The sequence below is a fragment of the Gossypium arboreum genome, chromosome 11 (assembly GCF_025698485.1).
Source record: "Gossypium arboreum isolate Shixiya-1 chromosome 11, ASM2569848v2, whole genome shotgun sequence".
Taxonomy (NCBI): Eukaryota; Viridiplantae; Streptophyta; class Magnoliopsida; order Malvales; family Malvaceae; genus Gossypium; species Gossypium arboreum.
This window is the reverse complement of record NC_069080.1, coordinates 84,346,973-84,373,898: the sequence shown is the minus strand read 5'-3', so window position 1 is coordinate 84,373,898 and position 26,926 is coordinate 84,346,973. Positions and strand designations below refer to the sequence as shown.

Here is a 26,926-nt window from a genome sequence, read left to right as displayed (position 1 = left end):
TGTAACATCCCATACACGTACCCTATGCCGGGGCGAAATACGAGGTGTTACGTAACTTGAACTCCTATTTACTACAAATTCTGAGGCTTCATGACTTGGAAAATTTAAAACTTTCTACAAATTCTGAGGCTTCATGACTTGAAAAATTTAAAACTTTCTTAAATCATCAATATATTCTTAATATGGGTTTACGAGGCCCAAAACACCCATTGAAAATCATTCGGGACCAATCTGCGTCCTTTTTACCAACTATAGAAAAATGGCACTTGACACACGGGCACACGCTCATGTGGGAGGGGCAACACTCCCGTGTGACCATTCCAACATGGCCGTGTTGATGGCCCGTGTGTCTCACACAGCCTAAACAGAACAGGGACATGCCCATGTTCTCTACCCATGTGGAATTAATTCTAAATGCACACCTATAGCGGTTTTCATACGGCTGGCACACGCTCGTGTCCTTCACACAGCCTTGACACACCCGTGTCCTAGCCCGTATGCAAAAACCTGGACATTTTGTTTCTGACGTCAATAATTTTTAAGGGCCACACAGTCAAGTCACACGCCCGTGTGCTAGGCCGTGCCCTTCACACGGATGAGACACACGGCCGTGTCTCTGCCTGTGTTTTTACTACCATGCATATTGACTTGAAATTTTTACGTGCAGGGGACACGAGGCCGGACCACACGCCCATGGGGCATATCGTATGTCACACACGGCTTAGACATACGCCCGTGTACCTACCCGTGTGGACAATATAAGGCTATTTACCAAGCCCCATTGCCACCCTTACATATGTAGTTCTATACAAAAACCAACCAATATCAAAACAAGCATAATTCCTATAACCAAATCAGCCATAATAGACATTCATTCAACCATGATAATGCATCTTTTATAAATTTAAAATGAATGTTAGCCATCATTCAAGGCTTAATACAAATTGAAGGGTTTCCAGCCCAAGCCAATACATATGGCCAAACCTCAATGACACAAAATAATAAAGTCTAAGTCCTATACATGCCATATTCAAAAATATAAATCCAACTATACCGAATGCTTCGGTTGATAGTGTGATCACTATCTCTGACCTTCGATGATCGTTGAGCTAGCTAGGCAGCACTGTAAGGAAATGGAAAGGAAATGGAGTAAGCATAAAAGCTTAGTAAGTTGCATATAAGTAAGTATACAACAATAATTTATCAATAACCAATATGCTCATAACACCAAGGTAGGCATAAGCATAACTTGCCTATCCGAGGACTCAACTTGCCTCTTCTACCAAACCTGAGAACTTTCCTCTACGGGGATGCTTTCAAAAATACTCGATCACCTATTTGAAATTCAATCTCTTTCCGTTTAAAATCCGTGTAAGATTTCTACCTATCCGAAGCGGCTTTCAAATAGTCACAAATCACTTTAACTTTCTATTCGGTCTCTTTGATTAAATTGACTCCGTGTATCAGACTTTCTCCTAGTTCAGTCCAATACAAGGGCGTTCGACACTTTTTCCCATACAAAGCCTCATAAGGTGCCATTTTCAGACTTTCATGATAACTATTGTTGTAGGCAAATTCAACCAATGGTATGTACCTTTCACAACTACCTTGAAATTGAAGAACACAACACTACAACATGTCTTCTAAGATCTGAATCACTCTTTCCGACTGACCGTCGGTGTGCGGGTGAAATGTCGTGCTAAAACTCAACTTTGTTCCCAAGGCCTCTTGTAACTTTTTCCAAAACCTCGAGGTAAATCTCGGGTCCCTATCCGAAATAATCGATAAGGGCACCTCATGTAGCCTCACAATCTTAGAAATATATAAGTTAGTCAATCTCTCAAGGGAGTAGTCGGTACGCACTGGTATAAAATGTGCCGACTTTGTTAGCCTATCCAAAATAATCCAAACGGCATCCTTTTTCTTCGGGGTTAATGGCAAACCCGTCACTAAGTCCATTGTAATCCGATCCCACTTCTACTCGGGGACTGTGATGGGTTGAAGTAGACCCAAAGGTACGTGATATTTAGCCTTCACTTGTTGACACACTAGACACTTAGAAACGAACTCTGAAATGTCTTTTTTCATTCCCGACCACTAGTACTTTTTCTTCAGGTCGTTGTACAATTTCACAATACCTAGGTGGACAAACAAACAGTCGCTATGTGCGTCATCTAAAAACTTTCGGATCAACTTATTGTTCTTGGATGCACACACTCTATCTTTGAACATTATACAACCATCGGTACTAATATGAAATTCATATTCTTTCCTCGTCTCGCATTGAGCTATCGTAGCTTGCAACTCTTTATCGCCTTTTTGAGTTTTACTGATCTCTTGAAGAAATGTCGGTCTAGCTCTTAACTCTACTAAAACTGAGTCGTCATTAGACACAATCAACTGAGTATTCATGGCCCTCAACGCAAATAGTGATTTTCTACTCAAAGCGTCAGTGACTGCATTCGCTTTTCCCGGATGGTAGTCGATAATCAATTCATAATCCTTTATTAGCTTTAACCATCAATGTTGCCGCAAATTTAAATCCTTTTAAGTCATCAGGCACTTAAGACTCTTATGATCAGTGAACACCCAACACTTCTCCCCATACAGATGGTGTCTCCCAGTTTTCAACGCGAATATGATGGCAACCAACTCTAAATCACGCGTCGGGTAATTTTTCTCATATGCCTTTAACTACCTTGAAGCATAAGCTATGACCTTACCTTCTTGCATAAGCACGCACCCCAAACCATTCAAGGAAGCATTGCTATAAATCACAAACTCCTTACCTGACTCCGGTTGCACTAACATTGGAGCTTCAGTCAACAAAACCTTTAATTTCTCGAAACTTTGTTGGAACTTTTCTGTCCATTCGAACTTGACATCTTTTTGTAATAGCCTCATCATTGGAGTAGCGATCATAGAAGACCCTTGAACAAACCTTCTATAGTACCCGAACAAACCCAAGAAGCTTCGAACCTCAGTCACATTCTTTGGCGGTTTTCACTCAATAATAGCCGAAATCTTGCTCGGGTTAACTTTAATTCCGTCGCCTGGCACAATGTGTCCTAGAAATCCGACCTCTTTAAGCCAAAATTCACTCTTATTGAAATTGGCGTAAAGCTGCTTAGTTCTTAATGTTTGTAGAACCGTCCTCAAATATTTTGCATGTTCATCCTCATCTGAGTAAATCAATATGTCATCAATAAAAACGACTGCAAACTTATCCATATATGGTCAAAAAACGCGGTTCATCAAATCCATAAACACCGTCGGGGCATTAGGCAAACCAAAGAGCATGACGAGGAACTCATATTGCCTGTATCTCGTCCAAAAATCAATCTTCGGTACATCTTGCTCTTTAACTCTCAATTGATAATAACCAGACCTCAAGTCTATCTTGGAGAACACTGTGGTTCCCTTTAACTGATCAAATAAATCATCTATCCTTGGCAAAGGATACTTGTTCTTCACGGTTACCTTATTGAGCTATCTATAGTCAATGCATAACCTCAATGACCCGTCTTTCTTTTTCACAAATAACATTGGTACGCCCCACGGTGAATAACTAGGTCTCGCAAAACCTTTATCCATTAACTCTTGCAGCTGTACTTTCAACTTTTTCAACTCTGTTGGGACCATTCTATACGGAGCGATAGAAATGGGTACCGTGCCCGGTGCCAACTCTATTCTAAACTCAATTTCCCTTACTGGAGGTAGTCTAAGTAATCCTCCTAGAAACACATCTATAAACTCACAAACTACTGGTATCGATTCTATCTTCAACTCAGACACTTGAGTATTCAACACAAAAGCGAGATATGCCTCATATCCTTTTCTCAAATATTTCTCAGCAGACATAGATGATATCATCACAGATAATTTATTCGGTTCACTTGGTCCAACCCAAAGAACATTCTCGTCTTCGTATTTCAACTCAATAACCTTTCTCCCACAATCCACTACTACACTATGAGAAGTTAGCCAATCCATCCCAAGAATTACATCAAATTTATTAAACGGCAATAACATCAGGTTAGTTGGAAAACAATGACCTCTAATTGTCAAAGGACAATTTCTATACACTTGGTCAACACGTACATGCTTACCTAACGGGTTAGACTCTTTTATCACAAATTCAGTTGACTCACTGTCATATTCATACGAGGTATCAATTCCATACAAATTGGGTAGACCCCAAATCAATTAATACAACAATAAATATTTAATGAATAGAAAAGGTACCTGTAATCACGTCGGGAGACTCTACCTCTTCATAGGCACGAATAGTGTAAGTCCTTGTAGGCGCTCTACCCTCAGACCTCACTGCAGCATCTCTTGGTACACCTCTACTAGTAGTCCTGCTTCCAAGGTTCTTTTGGGGTCTACCCCTCAATAGAGCGCTACTGGCCTTCGCTTCTTACTTTTTCTCTTCCTCTTCCATTTTGAGGCAATCTCGGGTGAAGTGGTCCAGTGACCCACATTTAAAACACCCTCTTTCTTTACCTCGGCACTCGCCGAAATGGCATCTGCCACATTGTGAACACTTTGGCCTATTTGGCCAAGCACTACCGACATTCGAGACAGAAGCGGTCTGAGTTCTAGCAGTTGCGTTCTGCCGGTTCTTATTTCTATTCAAAAACCCTACCGAAGCATTCGATCGGGTGGTGAATTCCTTTGATATCTTAGATGAGGACTGATGTGATTTCCCTATTTGTCTCTTCTTGGAATCTCGTGACTGAATAGCCGCTTTGATAAACCGTAATTCATACATAATTCTATCCCATGCTTAGCACATTTTATGGATGATTTTTCCTTAAAATTGGTGAATTCGATGCTCGTAATGCTTAGCACATTTTATACTTAGGTGAGCATAAGAGAGTGAAAGGAACGAGAAATGGGCCAAAAACGGAGAAAATAGGCCAACGTATGAAATCAACACGGCCTGGACTTCCTCACATGGGCAGACCATACGGCCGTGCCAATTTGGCAGAATCGAAGCACGACTCACACGGTTGGACCACATGCCCGTGCCTATTTAACAGGCTTGACCATGACCTAAAGTAATCATAGACGGGCGTGTCCCTGTCCGCCCAAGTTGAGTCCAATTCAGAAAAGGCCAATTTTGAGGGTTCTTAAGCATTCTAAAGCCTATAAATACACCCTAGAAGAGAAGGATAGGGGACACACAGAGGAGGAAGCAGGGAGCTACTCAAGGAAAGCCGATTGATCCATCACAGAAGTTAGGGTCATCATCAAGACTGAAGATCTCCCCTCAATTTCCCTTCAGGAGTTTTGGGTTTTTCTTTATGTTTTGTATTCATTATTCTTCTGAGATGTTTACCTTTTTAGTTATGAACTAAAACCCCTAAATACCTAAGGGGAATGAAACCTAAGACAGATCTTGTTATTATTATCTGAATTGTATGACAACTATTTGACTTGTTTTTAATTATGTGTTCTTAATTCTTGTCTTGATATTTCAGGATATTGATTCAAGTTAAGCTCTTATTCAGAAGAGGAATAGACCCTGTCTAATAGTACATTTGTCATAATTAAGCGAAGTTGATTGCGCACCTAGAGATAGGGTGACAAGATTTTTCCGGATTAGGGTGAAACCTAATAAGGGGATCCATAGATCGAGTTAATGCAACCCTAGGGAGTTAATTAAAAAGAGATTTCAATTATTTTAATTAAAAAGAGATTTCAATTATTCAACCTAGCGTTAGACGTTGTTAGTCTCGAGAGGGACCCTAGTTGGGAAGTGGTTTCGGGACCACCAAACCGAGGCATAAAAATAATCTAATATTCATTTTGATGCCTATAATATGTGTTAATTCGTGTGTGACATTTTTTATGTTTTGATTTAGGGTTTTAAATGTGAATTTCACTAAAAAGGACCTAGTAGTAAACTTTGAAAATAGGATAGGGAAATGTGTGATGACTAGTTGATCATGCATGCAAAAATGAGGGGTTTGCATGTCAAATTTCCCTAAACTAAAGCCTAGAGGCCGGCCATGACAAAGAATTATGGGCAAAACATGTCATAGACATGTTTTGTTGGTGCATCATGGGAGGAAACAATAAAATAAAAAGTTAGTAATAAGAAATGAAAAAAAAAAAAGAGATCATCATTCATGTTCTTGCTAGCTGAAACTAGGAAGGAAAAAGAGAGAAAGAAAAGCTTCATCCTTGGGTTCTTTTTGGCCGATTTGAAAGGAGAAAGGTTGAAGATATTCGGCCATACTTGCATCTAAGTTAAGGTATGTTTGATGATGTTCCATGAGATGTATGCATGTTTTAGTTGTTAGCTTGAGTTCTACCTAGCCCCATGGTCTAAATCTTGCTATGTGATAGAGATGATACTCGGCCATGGATGTATCATTCTTGCTTGGTGTTGATGAGATATTAAGTGATTTTTGAAAACCATGTTGAAATTTGATTAAGTGGGGTGAGTATGGTTTTCGGCTATAAAAGATTAATAAGGGTGATGGTTGTGTTTCATGCTAAACTTAGATAAATAATGGTAGTTTGCTTACATCTTGATATCTATGAGTTCCTTTCTTGGTTCTACCATAGACCCACGAAGTATATGTTTATGTGGTGTTGTTGGAGATTATGATAGAAGCTAATGAGTGAGAGTTTGATAGATACTATGAGGTTAAACTTCATGAGATTGTAAGCTTGTAAGTTGGATGATGAAATTCATGCTTTGTGAAGGTAAATGGTGTGGAAGGAGCATTCGCCATGATGAAAATATATGAGATAGTTATAATCAACTTGAGATTCGCCCTTGTACCTACATGTATATATGTTGCACATGATGTATTGGTATGACATATATACTATCTCAAGGTATATATTTGCATATGATGATGTTTGGTTATGAAATAAATGATGGATGCGTATTGAGTTACAATATGGAATGCGTTAGTTAGTAAAATGTATGCTGTTTTTGTGTGGTATTAAGTGTATAATTGGCCTCAACATGGACATGCATATTCAGCCACATGAAAGGGGGGGTTAGTGTGCATGCATTCGGTTAGAGGCAAGCATATTGATGCCTATTCTTGGCTTGGAAAATTCGGCTAAGGAGAGTACTAACTAATGTGTTGAATTCGATTCGTGATTTCGTACACATGTGACTCTAATGTCTAATGTATATAAGGGCTAAGTACCTTGAGCTTCACTTTGATGTTTGAATGAATTGTATTGAATTGCTTGTTGTGATTAAAAATTGTGCATGACCATTGTGTATTTGAGCTAAAGGATGGCCATATGACCATTTAAACTCCTTGTCATATTCGGCCATAAGCTATCATAATGAGATTTTAATAAGTTAAATTTGTGTGAATTAGCTCAAGAGCTTAGAGGACCACAGTTGGATAAGGGAAAGGAAAAAGTGATCGAATAGCCGTCGAAATCGTTCGACAACATCCGAGGTAAGTCTTCGAGTAATGACCCTACTTGAATTATATTGAAATGATTTGTCATATTATGGCGGACAGCCGAATGTGCGTAGGGACTAAGTTATAAAGTCAATTGAAATCATGCTCTTTGTGTGTGGCTATTGAGCCGAAATTGGAAAGGTTTGATAAATGTTTTGTGTTTGAGCCTTAGTAACGAGAATGAAATATGGATGTGTCGTGATTATTGATATATGTGTACATGAGCATTTGAATGATACCCGGCTAAGTCCCAAGGCATTTATGCTAGTGATTATATCCGGCTAAGACCAAGGCATTCGACGAGTTGTTATATCCGGCTAAGACCAAGACATTTGTGCAAGTTACCAAATCGGGTTAAGACCAAGGCAATTGTGCTTGTGGTTATATCCGCTAAATTCAAGAGACTCGGTTTGAAGGTGAGCGTTTTGGTGCTGTAATAAATTCAATTAATACGGTCGAAAAACCCATACGATAAGGTATGTTTACATGTGCATCGGAAAAGTCGATCCGTTTGAAATAGTATTCGTTCAATCGACTAGCGAACTTTCGGCTCTTAGATAGGTTGATACCTTGTGTGTATATGTTGATGAAGTGTGAAGTAAGTATGATTATGAGAATGTGTATTAATAAAGTGATTCATTTAGCCATGTGAATGTAATACTTTAGTCAAAGCTGATTTCATTACTTGAGACTTACTAAGCAATAAAATGCTTACCCCGTTGCTTTGGCTCTTTGTTTTCTAGATTTTGTTCGTTAGCTATCGGATTCGGGATCATCGAAGTCGAAGTCATCCACACTATCAAAGCCCTTTGGTAATCTTTTAGTTGAACTCTGGATATGGCATGTATAGGACTACCCTTTGCTGTTTTTTTCAAGTACGCTTTTGTGATGTATGTGTATGACCATGCGAAAATGGCTCGTAGAAGTGGAGTATGGCATTAGACCATTTGTGTTTATGTATGTATATATGGTTTCATGATGTGACTATGGACTGGAATGGAAGTGTTGGGCAATGATCAGCCCTTGGAATGGCTAAACATGATCATAGGTGGACCTATGCATGACAAAACTCTAGTTGGTCCATGGAAACCATGAAATAGGTAAAGTTTACCTGAAAGCAGATGCTGACAGCAGCAGTGGTGTGGATGTGAAAAATCACTAAAAATAGCAGGAATGGAATTAAATAGTGAATAAATTATGTAAATGAACCTTGATGAATCTACTTTTATATGGAAGAAACGAAATGGTCATATGAGTTGTATGTTAAGAGATATTTAGGTTTTCGTGAAACAGGGCCAGAATGGTTTCTGGATTCCCTGTTCCGACTTTGGAAATTCATTGTAAATTAACCAGAGATAATTAGGAGTCATGCCATATATGTATAGATTCCTCCTTGAGTCTAGTTTCTATAGAAACAAACTGTATCAGTATTGAAGCCCTGTACAGGGAGATATCTAATTCGTAATGAATGAAGGTCAGTGTAGTCAAACCCTGGATTAGGGGAGACTTTAACTAATAAACTGTACTAATTGGCCTGACCAAAAATTCTAGAAAAAAATATGTTGATGGACACATGAGTCTAATTTCAGGGAAAAATTATGAAACTGATTTTCGAGCTTTGAAACTCAAGATATGATTTTTAAGGCGACAGTGATGCAGTAACCAGCTTGTCTGGAAAATTTTTTAATGGACTGTGAAAATGATTAAGTTTGTGTGCACCTTGTGTTCGACTCCGGTAACAGACTCGGGTACGGGGTGTTACAATAATAATATAACTTAGGGATTTCTACAGATCAAGTCAAATAAATAAATCGTCCGATTCAGAGTCAAATAACAAATGAAGTCTAGGTGGATTTTTCCGTAGGTATTGTCTTAATTCAATCGTTTTTCCAAAAGTAATTCCCCAATTCTATTTTCTGTGAATTCTTAGTTTAGTTAATTAGTTAGTTAAAACAAACCCCATTATTCTTAGGCTAGATAATAAAAAGACAGTCATTACTAGTACTTTTAGTTCCTTTGGGTTTGACAATCCGGTCTTGCTAAAGCTATACTACTGATCGATAGGTACACTTGCCTTCATCGTGATAATAGTTAGTTTCAAGAACGATTCATTATAAATATTTAAAACCTGTCACGAATATCACGTATCAAGTTTTTGGCACTATTGCCGGGGAACTAAGATATTAGGAACACTCGATTTTTATTACTTTAGCATTTACTTTTACTTCAATTTAAATTTTATTCTAATTTTTATTACTAGTTCTTCTTTTTCCCTTTTTCTGGTAGGTTCTTGTAGTTTATGACTAGAAGAAACTCGTCAGGACCATTACTTTTTGACAGTGAGATCGATCGTACAGTTCGCAGAAACCAAAGAGAAATAAGACGAATCTTAAGATACACAGAGCACGAGCAAGAGGACGATATTCAAAGCACAACCGAAGAGATGGCTGAAAACCAAGAAAATTTGCTACCTCTTGCAATTGTGTTAATAAAAATCCTGTTCCGCACACTATGTATGATTATGCTAAACCTAATTTAACAGAAACTGAGTCAAGTATAGTTAGACCTGTTATTGCTGCAAATAATTTTGAACTGAAACCTAACACAATTCAAATGATACAACAGTTTGTTCAGTTTGATGGTTTGCAGGATGAGGATCCCAACGCTCACTTGGCAAATTTCCTAGAATTTTGCGATACCTTTAAAATTAATGGCATTTCTGATGACGCCATTCGCCTTCGGTTGTTTCCCTTTTCGTTAAGGAATAAGGCTAAACAATGGTTGAACTCGTTACCACGAGGGTCAATCACTACTTGGGAACAAATGATCGAAAAAGTTTTATTAAAATATTTTCCACCGGCTAAAATAGCCAAATTACATAATGATATCTCTTCTTTTGTGCAGATGGATTTAGAAACACTCTACAATGCATGGGAGAGATACAAGGACCTTTTGAGAAGGTGCCCTCACCATAGGTTACCATTTTGGCTACAGGTTCAAACGTTCCATAATGGCCTGAATCCTTCGACTCGGCAGATGATTGATGCAGCCGCTGGAGGAACTATCAATAATAAGACACCTGAGGTAGCTTACGGATTTATTGAGGAGATGTCACTGAATAACTATCAGTGGCAAGTTATGAGAACAAAGCTGACAAAAACAGCCGGTGTTTTTAACCTCGGCGCAGTTACTATGCTATCTAACCAAGTAGAACTTTTAAATAAAAAGATTGACAGTTTGTGTGGTTCTAATCGGGTACATCCAGTGATGAGGTGCGATTCAAATAGAGGAGGAGCATGCACAAAATATCAACCTTTCAACCCTAGCATCGAGGAGGAACAAGTCCAATATATGGGTAGCAATAACTCTAGATCCCAAAATAACCCATATAGTAGTACTTATAATGCAGGTTGGAGGAACCATCCCAATTTCTCGTGGGGCAGTCAAGGAAATCAAAGGCCACAACATCCTCCGGGGTTTCAACAACCACCTTACCAGTAAGAAAAGAAGCCGAACCTTGAGGAGATGCTAACCAAATTCATCTCGATGTTAGAAACTCATTTTTAGAATACTGAGACAGCACCCAAAAATCAACAAGCATTGATCCAAGGGCTCGAAACTCAGATTGGACAGGTTATCAAGTTGATTTCTGAATGACCACAAGGTAGCTTGCCAAGCAACACAGAATCTAACCCAAGGAAGCAACTCAACGCGATTACTAGTCAAGATGAGGAAGGGTTAGTCACACCTGAACCAGAACCAAGGCAAGAAATTGAGATAAGCAAAGGTAAATATGAGGTAGACCATAATGAGCAGAAACTGATAAGTACATAATACAAACCTCGTGTGCCATACCCTAATGCGACAAGGAAAGACCGCTCAGATGAACAATTTGGTAAATTCCTTAAACTCTTAAAAAAATTACATATTAACTTACTGTTTATTGAAGCTCTATCGCAGATGCCAAATGCAATAAAATTTTTAAAGGAGCTTTTAGCAAATAAGTGGAAGTTGGACGAGGCTTCGTATGTGAAGCTAAACGCAGTTTGCTCAGCTATTCTACAGAATAAACTATCCAGGGAGTTTTACAATTCCTTGCTTAATTGGTAGTTTAGATGTTAATAATGCATTAGCTGATTTAGGGGCTAGTATTAACGTCATACCTTACAAAATGTTTAAACAACTAGGTCTTGGGAAACCCAAATAGACTAGGATGAGCATTCAATTAGCAGATAAAACTGTAAGATTTCCTAGGGTTTTATTGAAGATGTGCTAGTTAAAATCGATAAATTTTTATTTCCCGTTGACTTTGTTGTTTTAGACATAGAGGAGGATAGCAACACTCCTTTGATTTTAGGAAGGCCCTTTTTAGCAACTGCTAGAACGATTATTGATGTTGGCACAGGTGAGCTCACACTTCATGTGGGAGACAAAACAATCACCCTTCAAGCTCGCAATTCTGGCAACACATCGAAAATTGAAGGTGATTGTCTAAACCATTCTACTAAAACTGACAATATGGTGCGACCTACTTTGTAGGAAATGAGTTTGAAGGAAGCACATGAGCCATTTCCAAACAATAATAGAGGACCTATTCATGAAGAACGAAGGCTACAAATCGAGGAGCTAGATGAATGACAAACACATAAATCGAGAACACACGATAAACTGGAACTATGCCAGAACAAGATTAATACCTTTCCAAATCAATTTAAGGTTAGACATAAAGTTTTATTAGATGCCGCAGATCCTCACATTGTCACTGCCAAACCGAATGAAGAAATTCCTCTTACGATACTTAGTATTTTCTCATTCAGTACAGTCGAGGTAAGTCATCCCTAGTTCAGCACTTTTAAGGTAAACAATACCTGCCTAAAACCTTATTTTTATAAGATTCACAGTAGGAATGAGGAGTATAAACTCCTCGAACCACCATGACTATTCAATGGAGAGGTAAGTCGAGCTTAGACTATAAATAAGCACTTCTAGCGAGGCAACCCAAGCACTAACTTTAATAACTTCTTTAAAAATTAGTGTTTAACACCTAACTTACTAACGGAGCTCTTAAATACAGGTTTACCACATAGACACAGCCAAGCACATAGGCGTGCTTAGGACCGTGTGGAAATAGGGCAAAGATTTTTCCCCAGCACGGGCTATGATAAATCGCCACAGCCATGCGAACCTGCCAAAACAACATGGGCGTACGACACGCCGGTGCCTAGAAACCATGGCCGAACTTGTCAAATTAACACGGGCGTGCGAGATGCCCGTGACAAGAAACCGTGGGCGAACCTGCCAAAACAACACGGATGTGGGCCTACATACACGGGCGTGGGAGAAGCGAACAATGACAAACACGACCGTGCGACACGGCCGTGTACACCCACATGCCCAAGGAAAACGAGAGTGGGCCAAAATTCGGACGCACCCAAATTTAAAATTCGCGAATCACACGGTAAAAATTAGGGAACACGGGCGTGTCCCCTGGCCGTGTGTCCCAAAATCTATAAATACCTTTCACTATTCATCATCTTCTTCACCCAAAATCCCTAAACCTAGCTACTGCAAGTCCACACGGCCTCCCTATCACGCCCGTGCGCTACTTCCAACCCCATTTTTGACGCTCATTCTCCTCTTTTTAATGTTTGTTTACTCTTTTCTCTTTTATTTTACTGATTTCAAATGCTATTTATCATAGTAATCTGCATTTTTCATGTTATTTTCATCTTTCTATCACTAAAATTTCGTATCTAGAGTAGTTATCATCTTTTTCATGTTAAAGTTCTTACTTATTGCATGATCTATCTGCTCCATTTGACTAGTTTAAAGTGAATATTTATGGTTAGGATAATAGAAATACTCATGCCTTTTGGGTTGACATTTTCCATTAATAAAATATGCTCCATAGAATTATTTTCCATTATTTATGAAACTCATACTATTATCATGCTAATGATACACCATAAAATTAATTGTTTTTGATTAAGTTGCTAGTAGTTGTAATAACCCGATTTAGGGCCTAGTCGGAACAGTGGTCTCGGGACCACAAATCTGAAGTTAGAAAATTATTTTTATTATTTTTATGAGGTTATGGTACGGTTATATAAGTGCATGTAAATTTTGGTAAGTTAATTTTAGCGATTTCTAGCCCAATTTCGAAAAATGACTAAATCGCATAAAAGGCAAAAGTTACATTTTAGTACCCAAATGTGTTAAATAGCTAGAGAATAAAAATTGAGGGCTTTTAAAGGGCAATTACACCCTTTTTAATAGTGTTATCCGGCCATGGAGTGAGGGGAGACAAAATTGTCAAAGTTAGGTGAAGCTTAGGTCACCAATTTTGACTAGTTTCATTTTTAATAAAAGAAAAAGAAAAAGAAGGAAAGAGCTATCATTTCTCCCTTCTTAGCCGAAAATATTAGCAAATATTTAGGGTTTAAGAGCTTGAAATTTCAGCAACTTGAAGCACTCATAAGTAAGTGATTTTGATAGTTTCTCTTAATGATTTTTTTTTTTTTTGCATTTTTGAGACCCTTAAAGCATGAGCTTTCAAATGAGATTGATATCTTACAAAATAGTCAAGAGTTTAGGATTTTTCCATGGATGTATTTGTGATATATGCTGAGTTTTTATGGAAGAATATGAGTCCTAGTTGTGTTATAAACAACTTTTGTGAAAGGTGTTAGCATGAAAACACCTAAAGGGACTATTTTGCATAAGTTGCAAAATAGGTGGTTAGTGTGTCAAATAGTGAGAAATTTGGATTGCTCTAGTAGTAAAAAGAGTTTATCTAGGCTTGAAATACGAAGAAATTTGATAAAAATCGATTTTTGGGCATAGGGGTAAAATGGTCATTTTACTAAGGCTTAGGGGCAAAATGGTCATTTTATCAAAGTTGTGAATTTATGAATTTTTGATTGTGTTTAGTGACTAAATGGATGTATATTGTTAATATAGATCAAGATTTTCCAAAATCGAGCCTAGACCGAGGCAAAGCCAAGCAATCCGATTAAGCCGTCTAGTCAAGCACTTTTTGAAATCAGAGGTAAGTTGTATGTAAATAATACAACTACACTATTAATACTTGTATTCATGTTGTCATTGAATTGATATTGTACGAGTTGTTAAGTTATAAATTGAGAATGCCTTGTAATATTTGAGATAGTAGAAATATCCCGTTGAAACCTTAGGATATGAACTGGATATTCGTGCCAAGACATTGGTTGATTTGTGTGCTAGTGTAAGACCATGTCTGGGACATGGAATCGGCATCCAGACGAGGGCTACTGTAAGACATGTCTGAGACATGCATCAACCATATTATGAGAGCCAGTGTAAGACCATGTCTGGAACATGACATCGGTACAGAGATGAGTGCTAGAGTAAGACATGTCTGGGACATGCATCAGCCTCGACAGAGATAGCCAGTGCAAGACGTGTTTGGGACACGTATCGGCCAAGAGTTTTGTGCTAGTGTAAGACATGTCTAGGACATGCATCAACAAGCATATATGAGAGCTATTGTAAGACTATGTCTGGGACACGGCATCGGCAATTTATCCCATGTTGAAGGTTCATAGAATATCCAGTAGGATTCTAAACGGTTCAATGGTGAAAGTTATAATTCAATTTTGATAAAAAGAAAAGATGATCATATTGTGAGTGTTACAGGTACCTATATGATAAGCATGAGTAACGAGCTTAATTTAGAAAATGAGATTCGAGTAGATGATAATGAGTAAGTTAAGTTATGTTTACTTTTGAGCTATAAGTAGGATGGCAAATGTGAGATTGTTGTTGTATATTTATTTATATGCAACTTACTAAGCTTTATGCTTACTCTTTTTTCCTTTCCCTCTTCTTTCAATATCACCAGGCTAGCTTAAGGGTCCTGTAAAGTCAGATATATCGATCACACTATCAGCCGCAGCACTCGGTATAGTTTGATTTATATTTTTAAAGGTAGCATGTATAGGGCTAGGCTAGGATGTTGCATTAAGAGAATTATTCATGTATTTTTGGCTTAAGTCCAAGGCCCTTCACTTTGTATCAAGCCTGGAATAATGGCTATTATTCATTTTGATGAATGCATATAATGTTCTTTCTATGGATGAATTGGGGTCCGTTGGGATGAAATTTGTATATTGACATGATCTTGTGTAGGTTGTGCAAAATGGGTGACAAAATGGCTTGGGAAATAGCCTAGTTAGTCCACACGGGTAAGACACACGGGCGTGTGTCTAGGCCATGTGTGACACACGGCTCACGCCCATGAGCGTGTGTTATGGTCGTGCGTCGACTGCATTTAAAACTTTAAAGTCATTTTAATACATGGGCAGGCCATACGGGCGTGTGCCTAGGCCGTGTTATAAAGTCAGTATGCATGCTAGTAGAGCACGGACAAGAGACACGGCCATGTGTCTTGATCTTAGGAAGGACACGGTTGTAGGACACGGGCGTGTTCTTGGGCCATGTGGTTTTGACAGAATGCCTAGGTTTTCAGACACGGGTTTGGGACATGGGCATGTCCCTAGCACACGATCGTGTGTTCTATACCCACACGGGCGTATGAAGCCTTGATGCATGAAATTTTCTAAGTTTTTCATGAGTTCTCGGTTGGGTTTTGAACCACCCTGGATGTATGTTTTGGGCCTCGTAAGCACGTATATGAGATAGATTGCTTGTGAGAAGAGAATTTTTTAAATTGTTTGAGATTCAACGGCCCAGTTTTATACAGTTGGTTGAGTTTAAGTCAGGTAGCACCACGAACCTTATCCTAGCGTCAGATACAGGTAAGGGTTGTTACATTTGGTGGTATCAAAGCATGGTTTAGTCGATTCTAGGACTAAACTAGCCAGAGTATGAGTCTAGCTATACATGCCACGTATATGCACATTGATAGTGTGACGAAACCTGGCAATTATAAATTGTGTTTTTCTTACATAGTAAATGGATCCTGATAGAACCACGGGAGATGACATGGAAAGTAATACACCGGCTCCCACAGAAGGGACCGTGTCGGTAGAGAGTGAGCCCGTAAGTATGGGCCCAGATGGAGGGGCTAGGGAAGCCTATTTTCGAATGATGGATGCGTGGTATACTGAGTTCCTTCGTGTGAACCCGAACACTCCACCTCCCCCATTTCCCCCGATTCCTTAGTATGCCCCGATGGCTCTGTAAGGTGCGGACATGTTCAAATGAGAGAAGCTTCCGGTAGACAAGATCCGGAAGCAAGGAGCCAAGGAATTTCGGGCTAGTGTAGATGATGACCCGGAGAGAGTGGAGTCTTAGCTAGAAAATTCTATGAGGGTATTCGATGAACTGTCATGCATGCTTGAAGAGTGCGTAAAGTGTGCCGTGTCACTTTTATGAGACTTAGCTTATCAGTGGTGAAATAACTCTCGTGTCTGTGGTACCGAAAGAAAGAGGAACTTGGGAATTCTTCCAAGGAGAGTTCCGAAAGAAGTACATTAGCCAGAGGTTCATGGACCAGAAAAGGAAGGAATTTCTAGAGTTGAAGCAAGGTAATAAGACTGTGATAGAATATGAGCGTGAGTTTGTGAAGCTCAGCAAATATGCGCGAGAATGAGTATCCACTGAAGCTATTATGTGTATGAGGTTTGAGGATGGCCTCAATGAAGACATTCGAGTGTTTGTGGGCATCCTAGAGATAAGAGAATTTGTGGTGCTCGTTAGGAGAGCATGTAAAGCAAAAAAGCTAGTGAAGGAGAGGAGGAAGGCAGCCATCAAGTCACGAGATTTAAAGAAAAGACAGATGGGGAAGACACATCAGTCCTCCTCCAAGAGGTCTAAAGAAATTAATACCCGATCGAACACTTCAGTGGGATTTTCACGGAGGAATAAGAATCAAAAGAACATGGCATCTAAAGCCCAAACTATTTTAGTTGCAAGTGTCGGTAGTGCTCGGCCAAATAGGCTGGAGTGTTCGCAATGTGGAAGACGTCACTTGGGCGAATGCCGGGTAAACGAGAGGGGCTGTTTCAAGTGTGGGTCACTTGACCACTTTATCCACGAATATCTTGAGATGGATGAGAGAGGGAGAAAACAAGATGTGAAATCAAGCAGTGCTCCCTTGAGGGGTAGGCCTCAAAGGAACTTTGGGAGTTGGACTAGTAGTAGAGGTGCGCCGAGAAATGTTGTGGTGAGGTCTGAAGGCAAAGTGCCAGCGAGGACCTGTGCTATACGAGCTCGAGAAGAGGAAGAGTTTCTAGACGTGACCATGGGTACCTTTTCTATTCACGATATAACTATTGTCACTTTAATTGACCCGGGATGTAACACCCCGTACCCGAGTCCGTTACCGGAATCGAACACAAGGTGCACACAGACTTAACTTAATTGTTTCACAGTCCCTAAAAAAAAATTTTCCAGACTAGCTGGTTACTGCATCACTGTCGCCTTAAAAATCATATCTTGAGTTTTAAAGCTCGAAAATCAGTTTCGTAAATTTTCCCTGAAACTAGACTCATAATTACATCAACATATTTTTTTCTAGAATTTTTGGTCGGGCCAATTAGTACAGTTTATTAGTTAAAGTCTCCCCTAATCCAGTGTTCGACTACACTGACCTTCACGCATTACGAATTGTATATCTCCCTGTACAGGGCTTCAATACTGATGCCGTTTGTTTCTATAGAAACTAGACTCAGAGAGGAATCTATACATATATAGCATGACTCCTAATTATCTCTGGTTAATTTACAATGAATTTCCAAAGTCGGAACAGGGGATCCAGAAACTGTTCTGGCCCTGTTTCACGAGAACTTTAATATCTCTTAACATATAACTCATATGACCGTTTCGTTTCTTCCATATGAAAGTAGATTCATCAAGGTTCATTTACATAATTTATTCACTATTTAATACCATTCCTACTATTTTTAGTGATTTTTCACATCCACATCACTGCTGCTGTCAGCATCTGCCTTTAAGGTAGGCTTTACCTATTTCATGATTTCCATGATTCAATTGGCCCCTTTTGCATACATAGCACAAAGTGTGATCATGATTAACCATTCCAATGGCTAATCGTTTCAAAACAATTCCATACCTCATAATGATCAACATACAAACGATTATAGTACTATGCTAAAAATGCATATAAGCCATTTTCGCATGGCTATCCAAGTTTACACAAAACCGAAAGGTACATGACCTACAACAAAAGGGTAGTCCTATACATGCCATTTCAAAGTTCAACCAAAATTGTACCAAAATGGGGGCTTTGATAGTGTGGATGACTTCGACTTCGATGATCCCGAATCCGATAGCTAACGAGCAAAATCTATAAAACAGAGAGCCAAAGCAACGGGGTAAGCATTTTAATGCTTAGTAAGTCTCAAATAATGAAATCAGCTTTGACTAAAGTATTACATTTACATAACTAAATGAATCACTTTATTAATACACATTCTCATAATCATACTTCACATTACCGACCCTTATGTTTATACACAAAAGAACAACTTAGCCAAAGGCCGGTAGCTCGTTTATCAATTGAGCGAATACTTACTTGTAAGGGCTCAACTAATTCAAGCACATACGTACATACCTCATTGCTGGAATTTTCACAAGTGTATAAACTGAAATTTTTACAGCAAGATTGCTCATTTCCGAGTCACGTACCTTCGGGATTCAACCGGATATAACCACAAGCACAATTGCCTTCGGGTCTTAACCCGGATTTGGTAACTTGCACAATTGCCTTCGGGTCTTAACCCGGATTTGGTAACTTGCACAATTGCCTTCGGGTCTTAGCCCGGATATAACAACTTCATACGAATGCCTTGGTCTTAGCCCGGATATAATCACTAGCATAAATGCCTTCGGGACTTAGCCCGGGTATCATTCAAATGCTCATGTACACATATATCAATAATCACGACACATCCATATTTCATTTTCGTTACTAAGGCTCAAACACAAAATATTTATCAAACCTTTACAATTTCGGCTCAATAGCCACACACAAGGAGCATGAATTCAATATAATTCAAGTAGGGTCATTACTCGAAGACTTACCTTGGATGTTGTCGAGCGATTTCGACGACTATTCGATCACTTTTTCCTTTCCCTTATCCAACTGTGGTCTTCTAAGCTCTTGAGCTAATTCACACAAATTTAACTTATTAAAATCTCATTATGATAGCTTATGGCCGAATATGACAAGGAGTTTAAATGGTCATATGGCCATCCTTTAGCTCAAATACACAATGGTCATGCACAATTTTTAATCACAACAAGCAATTCAATACAATTCATTCAAACATCAGAGTGAAGCTCAAGGTACTTAGCCCTTATATACATTAGACATTAGAGTCACATGTGTACGAAATCACGAATCGAATTCAACACATTAGTTAGTACTCTCCTTAGTCAATTTTCCAAGCCAAGAATAGGCATCAATATGCTTGCCTCTAACCGAATGCATGCACACCAACCCCCTTCATGTGGCGAATATGCATGTCCATGTTGAGGCCAATTATACACTTAATACCACACAAAACAGCATACATTTTACTAACTAACGATTACATCTTGTAGCTCAATACACATCTCTCATGTACTTCATAACCAAAACATCATCACAAGCAAATATATACCTTGAAATAGTATATATGTCATGCCAATACATCATGTGCAAACATATATACATATAGGTGCAAGGGCCAATCATAAGGATGACTATGACTATCTCATATATTTTCATTATGGCCGAATGCTCCTTCTACCCCATTTACCTTCACAAAGCATGAACTTCATCATTCAACTTACAAGCTTACAATGTCATGAAGTTTAACCTCATGGTATCTATCAAACTCTCACTCAAAAGTGCTAAAAGAATATTCAATAATCATCAATCCACCATCACATGCACCATTACAAAGCTTCACTTTTAGCATGCAAATGATATCAACACAACCTCACCTTAGCCGAATATCATCTCCATGACATAGTAAGGATTTGAACCATGGCAAGTTAGAACTCAAGCTAACTACTAAAATATACATGAATCTCATGGCAAAACATCAAACTTACCTTAATCTAGGTACAAGTATGGCCAAACCTCCTCCTAAACCTCTTCCAAACCAACATGAAACAAGAATTCCTTCCTTTTTCCTTAGAATTTTCAGCCCAAAGGAAATGAAAAATGATGAACAAAAATTCTTCTTTCTTTCTCCACAACTCACGGCAATGGGCATGCATGAGACCATTTTTTTTCTCTTTTTTTTTTTCATTCTTTATTACCCATACTCATTAATCTATTTTATTTTATTTTTTTTTACCCATGATGCACCAACAAAACATGTTTATGACATGTTTTTCCCATCCTCTTTTGTCATGGCCGGCCATTAGCTAATAAAAGGGGAAATTGACATGCAAACCCCTCATTTTTGCATGCATGATCAACTAGTCATCACACATTTCCCCCCTCATACTTTTAAAGTTTACTACTAGGTCCTTTCTAGTGAAATTCACATTTATAACTCTAAATTAAAGCATAAAAAATGTCACACATGAATTAACACATATTATAGGCATCAAAATAAATATCAAATTATTTTTATGCCTCGATTTTGTGGTCCCGAAACCACATTCCGACTAGGGTCGTTTTAAGGCTGTCACATTGGATCTACCCACTCTTACATATGTATGAAATTAATACCTCATATAAACATGATAGTAGAGTCCACTAAGTTTGTAACAAAAGTGTCTAACCCGTTAGGCAAGCATGTATTAGTGGACCAAGTATGTAGAAATTGTCTTTTGATGATTAGAGGCCACTATTTTCCGACCAATTTGATGTTATTGCTATTTAATGAATTCGATGTAATTCTTAGGATGGATTGGTTGACCTCCCATGGCATTGTAGTAGACTATAGGAGAAAAGTAATTCAGTTAAGATGTGAGAACAGAAATGTTCTTCGAGTTGGGCCAGATAAGTCAGATAACTTGTCTGTAGTAATATCGTCTTTGGCAACCGAAAGACATTTGAGAAAAGGTTATGAAGCTTATCTAGCTTTTGTGCTGAATACTCAAGTGTCTGAGTTGAAGATTGAGTTAGTACCAGTGGTTTGTGAGTTTGTAGATGTCTTTCTGGATGAGTTACCAGGGTTACCCCCAGAGAGAGAGGTTGAGTTAGGTGTCGAGTTGGCTTTTGGTACGACACCAATCTCGATTGCACCTTCTAGAATGACCCCCACCCAGTTAAAGGAGTGGAAGGTACAGTTGCAAGAATTAACAGATAAAGGTTTTGCTAGACTGAGTTACTCACTATGGGATGCTCCAGTGCTTTTTGTGAAAAAGAATGACAGGTCGATGAGGTTATGTATTGACTATAGATAACTTAACAAAGTAACGGTAAAGAACAAGTATCCCTTTCCAAGGATTGATGATCTCTTCGATCAACTGAGAGGAGCCACTGTATTTTCTAAAATAGATTTGAGGTCGGGTTACTACCAGTTAAGAGTCAAGGAACAAGATGTGCCGAAGACTGCTTTTCAGACGAGATATGGGCATTACGAGTTTCTTGTTATGCCTTTTGGATTGACAAATTCCCTAGCTGTATTTATGGACTTGATGAACCGCATCTTCAGACCGTATTTGGATAGGTTCGTTGTCATTTTTATTGATGACATCTTGGTTTATTCGTGTAACGAGAATGAGCACGTGAAGCATTTGAGAACTGTGTTGTAGATCTTGAGGGATAAGCAACTTTATGCCAAGTTTAGTAAGAGCGAGTTTTGGCTTAAGGAAGTTGGATTTCTAGGACACATTGTGTCGGGTTATGGGATCAGAGTTGATCCGAATAAGATCTCAACTATTGTAGAATGGAAACCGTCGAGGAATGTGACAGAGGTTCGCAGTTTTCTATGACTAGCGGGATACTATAGACGATTTGTAAATGGATTCTCTATGATAGCTACACCGATAACAAGGCTACTGTAGAAAGATGTCAGGTTTGAATGGACAGAAGAGTGCCAACAAAGCTTCGAGAAATTAAAGGATTTGTTGACTGAAGCCGCAATTTTGGTGCAACCTGAGTCTGGCAAGGAATTTGTAGTTTTTAGTGACGCCTCCCTAAACGGTTTAGGGTGTGTGCTAATGCAAGAAGGCAAGGTTATAGCCTATGCCTCGAGACAGCTAAAGCTTCATGAGAGGAATTATTCGACCCATGATTTAGAGCTAGCAGCTGTAGTGTTCGAACTGAAGATTTGGTGACACCATTTGTATGGTGAGAGATGCCGAGTATTTACTGATCATAAGAGTCTAAAGTATTTAATGACTCAGAAAGAGTTGAATTTGAGGCAACGATGATGGTTAGAGCTAATAAAAGATTATGAGTTGATCATTGACTACCATCCAGGAAAGGCGATCGTAGTCGCTGACGCTCTGAGTAGAAAGTCGTTTTCTTTGAGAGCTTTGAACGCTCAGTTGACCGTATCTAATGATGGTTTGATCCTAGCAGAGCTGAGAGTTAGGCTGACTTTTCTTCATGAGATTCGAGAAGCTCAGAAAAGTGATGAGAAGTTGCAAGCTTAGAAAAGTCAGTGTGAGTTAGGTGTTGAATCAGATTTTCAGACTGGTACCGACCGATGTTTAATGTTCAAAGGTAGAGTTTGTGTACCTAAAGATAGTAAGCTCATTCAAAAGATTTTACGAGAGGCACATAGTGGTAGTTTGTCCGTTCATTCAGGCAGTGTAAAAATGTATAACGACCTGAAGATAATGTATTGGTGGTCAAGAATGAAAAGAGATATTTCAGAGTTTGTTTCCAAGTGTTTAGCGTGCCAGCAAGTAAAGGCTAAACACCAAGTACCTTCTGGGCTACTTCAACCTATTATGGTTCCAGAGTGGAAATAGGATCGTATTACCATGGATTTCATGACCAGTTTGCCTCTAACCCCGAAAAAGAGAGATGCAATATGGGTTATTGTCGATAGACTCACTAAGTTAGCCCACTTCATACCAGTGCGTACTGAATACTCCCTTGAGAAATTATCTGATTGTATGTTTCCGAAGTTGTGAGACTACATGGTGTACCCTTGTTGATTATTTTAGATAAAGACCCACGATTCACCTTGAGATTTTGGAAGAGGTTGCAAGAGGCTTTAGGAACCAAGTTGAGTTTCAGCACGGCTTTTCATCCACAGACTGATGGACAGTCAGAAAGAGTAATACAGATCTTAGAGGACATGTTGAGATGTTGTGTTCTTGAATTCCAAGGAAGTTGGGAAAAATACTTACCATTGGTTGAATTCACCTATAACAACAGCTATCAGTCGAGTTTGAAAATGGCGCCTTATGAGGCTTTGTACGAGCAAAAGTGCCGAACGCCCTTATTCTGGATTGAGTTGAGAGAGAGTCAGATTCACGGGGTTGATTTGATCAAAGAGGTTGAGGAAAAAGTTAAGGTGATTTGTGACTGTTTGAAAGTCGCCTCGGATAGACAAAAATCCTACGCGGATTTGAAATGAAGGGAGATTAAATTTGAAGTCGGGGATGAGGTATTTTTGAAAGTTTCTCCGTTGAGGAAAGTCCTCAGATTTGGTAGAAAAGGCAAGTTGAGTCCTCCTTTTATAGGACCTTATGAGGTTACCGAGAGAGTAGGGCCTGTTGCCTACCGTTTGGGTTTACCGTAAGAGTTAGAAAAGATTCACGACATATTTCACGTGTCCATGCTACACCGATACAGATCTGACCCTTCGCACGTAATTGCTCCAACTGAAGTTGAGATTCTTCCATATATGACTTATGGTGAAGAACCAGTCAAGATCTTAGCTTGAGGGGTCAAATAGTTAAGAAATAAGAATATACCACTTGTGAAGGTCTTGTGGCATAGACATGGAATCGAGGAAGCCACATGGGAACCCAAGGAGTCTCTGAGAGAGCAGTATCTGAACTTATTCACTGGTAAGATTTTCGAGGACAAAAATCCCTAAGGCAGGAGAAATGTAACAACCCGATTTAGGGCCTAGTCAGAACAGTGGTTTCGGGACCACAAATCCGAAGTTAGAAAATTATTTTTATTATTTTTATGAGGTTATGGTATGATTATATAAGTGCATGTAAATTTTGGTAATTTAATTTTAGCGATTTCTAGTCCAATTTCGAAAAATGACTAAATTGCATAAAAGACAAAAGTTACATTTTAGTACCCAAATGTGTTAGATAACTAGAGAATCAAAATTGAGGGCTTTTAAAGGGCAATTACACCCTTTTTAATAGTGTTAGCTAGCCATGGAGTAAGGGGAGACAAAATTGTCAAAGTTAGGTGAAGCTTAGGTCACCAATTTTGACTAGTTTCATTTTTAATAAAAGAAAAAGAAAAAGAAGGAAAGAGCTATCATCATTTCTCCTTCTTAGTCGAAAATATCAGCAAATATTTGGGGTTTAAGAGCTTGAAATTTCAGCAACTTGAAGCACTCATAGTAAGTGATTTTGATAGTTTCTTTTAATGATTTTTTTTACATTTTTAAGACCCTTGAAGCATGAGCTTTCAAATGAGGGTGATATCTTACAAAATAGTCAAGAGTTTAGGATTTTTCCATGGATTTATTTGTGATATATACTGAGTTTTTATGGAAGAATATGAGTCCTAGTTGTGTTATAAACAACTTTTTTGAAAGGTATTAGCATGAAAACACCTAAAGGGACTATTTTGCATAAGTTGCAAAATAGGTGGTTAGTGTGTAAAATAGTGGGAAATTAGGATTGCTCTAGTAGTAAAATGAGTTTAGCCAGGCTTGAAATATGAAGAAATTCGATAAAAATCGATTTTCGGGCATAGGGGTAAAATGGTCATTTTGCCAAGGCCTAGGGGCAAAATGGTCATTTTACCAAAGTTGTGAATTTATGAATGGTTGATTGCGTTTAGTGACTAAATGGATGTATATTGTTAATATAGATCAAGATTTGCCAAAACTGATCCTAGACCGAGGCAAAGCCAATCAATCCGATTAAGCCGTCTAGTCAAGCACTTTTTGAAATTCGAGGTAAGTTGTATGTAAATAATACAACTACACTCTTAATACTTGTATTCATATTGTCATTGAATTGATATTGTACGAGTTGTTAAGTTATAAGTTGAGAATGCCTTGTAATATTTGAGATAGTAGAAATATCCCGTTGAAACCTTAGGATATGAACTGGATATTCGTGCCAAGACATTGGGTGATTTGTGCGCCAGTGTAAGACCATGTCTGGGACATGGCATCGGCATCCAGACAAGGGCTAGTGTAAGACATGTCAGGGACATGCATCAGCCATATTATAAGAGCCAGTGTAAGACCATGTCTAGGACATGACATCGGCATAGAGATGAGTGCCAGAGTAAGACATGTCTGGGACATGCATCAGCCTCGACAGAGATAGCCAGTGTAAGACGTGTCTGGGACACGCATCGGCCAAGAGTTGTGCTAGTGTAAGACATGTCTGGGACATGCATCAGCATGCATATATGAGAGCCAGTGTAAGACTATGTCTAGGACACGGCATCGACAATTTATCCCATGTTAAAGTTTCATAGAATATCCAGTAGTATTCCAAACGGTTCAATGGTGAAAGTTATAGTTCAATTTTGATAAAAAGAAAAGATGATCATATTGTGAGTGTTACATGTACCTATATGATAAGCATGAGTAACGAGCTTAATTTAGAAAATGAGATTTGAGTAGATGATAATCAGTAAGTTAAGTTAAGTTTACTTTTGAGCTATAAGCAGGATGGAAAATGTGAGATTGTTGTTGTATATTTATTTATATGCAACTTACTAAGCTTTATGCTTACTCTTTTTTCCTTTCCTTCTTCTTTCAGTATCGCTAGGCTAGCTTAAGGGTCCTATAAAGTCAGATATATCGATCACACTATCAGCCGTAACACTCGGTATAGTTTGATTTATATTTTTGAAGGTGGCATGTATAGGGCTAGACTAAGATGTTGTATTAAGAGAATTATTCATGTATTTTTGGCTTAAGTCAAAGGCCCTTCACTTTGTATCAAGCCTGGAATAATGGCTATTATTCATTTTGATGAATACATATAATGTTCTTTCTATGGATAAATTAGGGTCCATTGGGATGAAATTTGTATATTGACATGATCTTGTGTAGGTTGTGCAAAATGGGTGACAAAATGGCTTGGGAAATAGCCTAGTTTGTCCACACGGGTAAGACACACGGGCGTGTGTCTAGGCCATGCGTTACACACGGCTCATGCCCATGGGTGTGTGTTATGGTCATGTGTCCCCTTTACTTAAAACTTTAAAGTCATTTTAGTACACGGGCCGGCCACACGAGCGTGTGCCTAGGCCATGTCATAAAGTCAGTATGCATGCTAGTAGTGCACGGACAAGAGACACGGCCATGTGTCTTGACTGTGAGAAGGACACGATTATAGGACACGAGCGTTTCTTGGGTTGTGTGGTTTTAACAGAATGCCCAGGTTTTTAGACA

The 26,926-nt window shown here is 38.7% G+C and overlaps 1 non-coding gene across 1 annotated transcript; it reads right to left on the bottom strand.

Moving 5' to 3' along the window:
- Positions 1-10,319: 10,319 nt before the first annotated feature.
- LOC128285073 (small nucleolar RNA R71) lies at positions 10,320-10,426 on the bottom strand. Its single transcript, XR_008275488.1, has one exon. It is a non-coding gene; the product is annotated as a small nucleolar RNA R71 (small nucleolar RNA).
- Between the last annotated feature and the right edge of the window lie 16,500 nt (positions 10,427-26,926).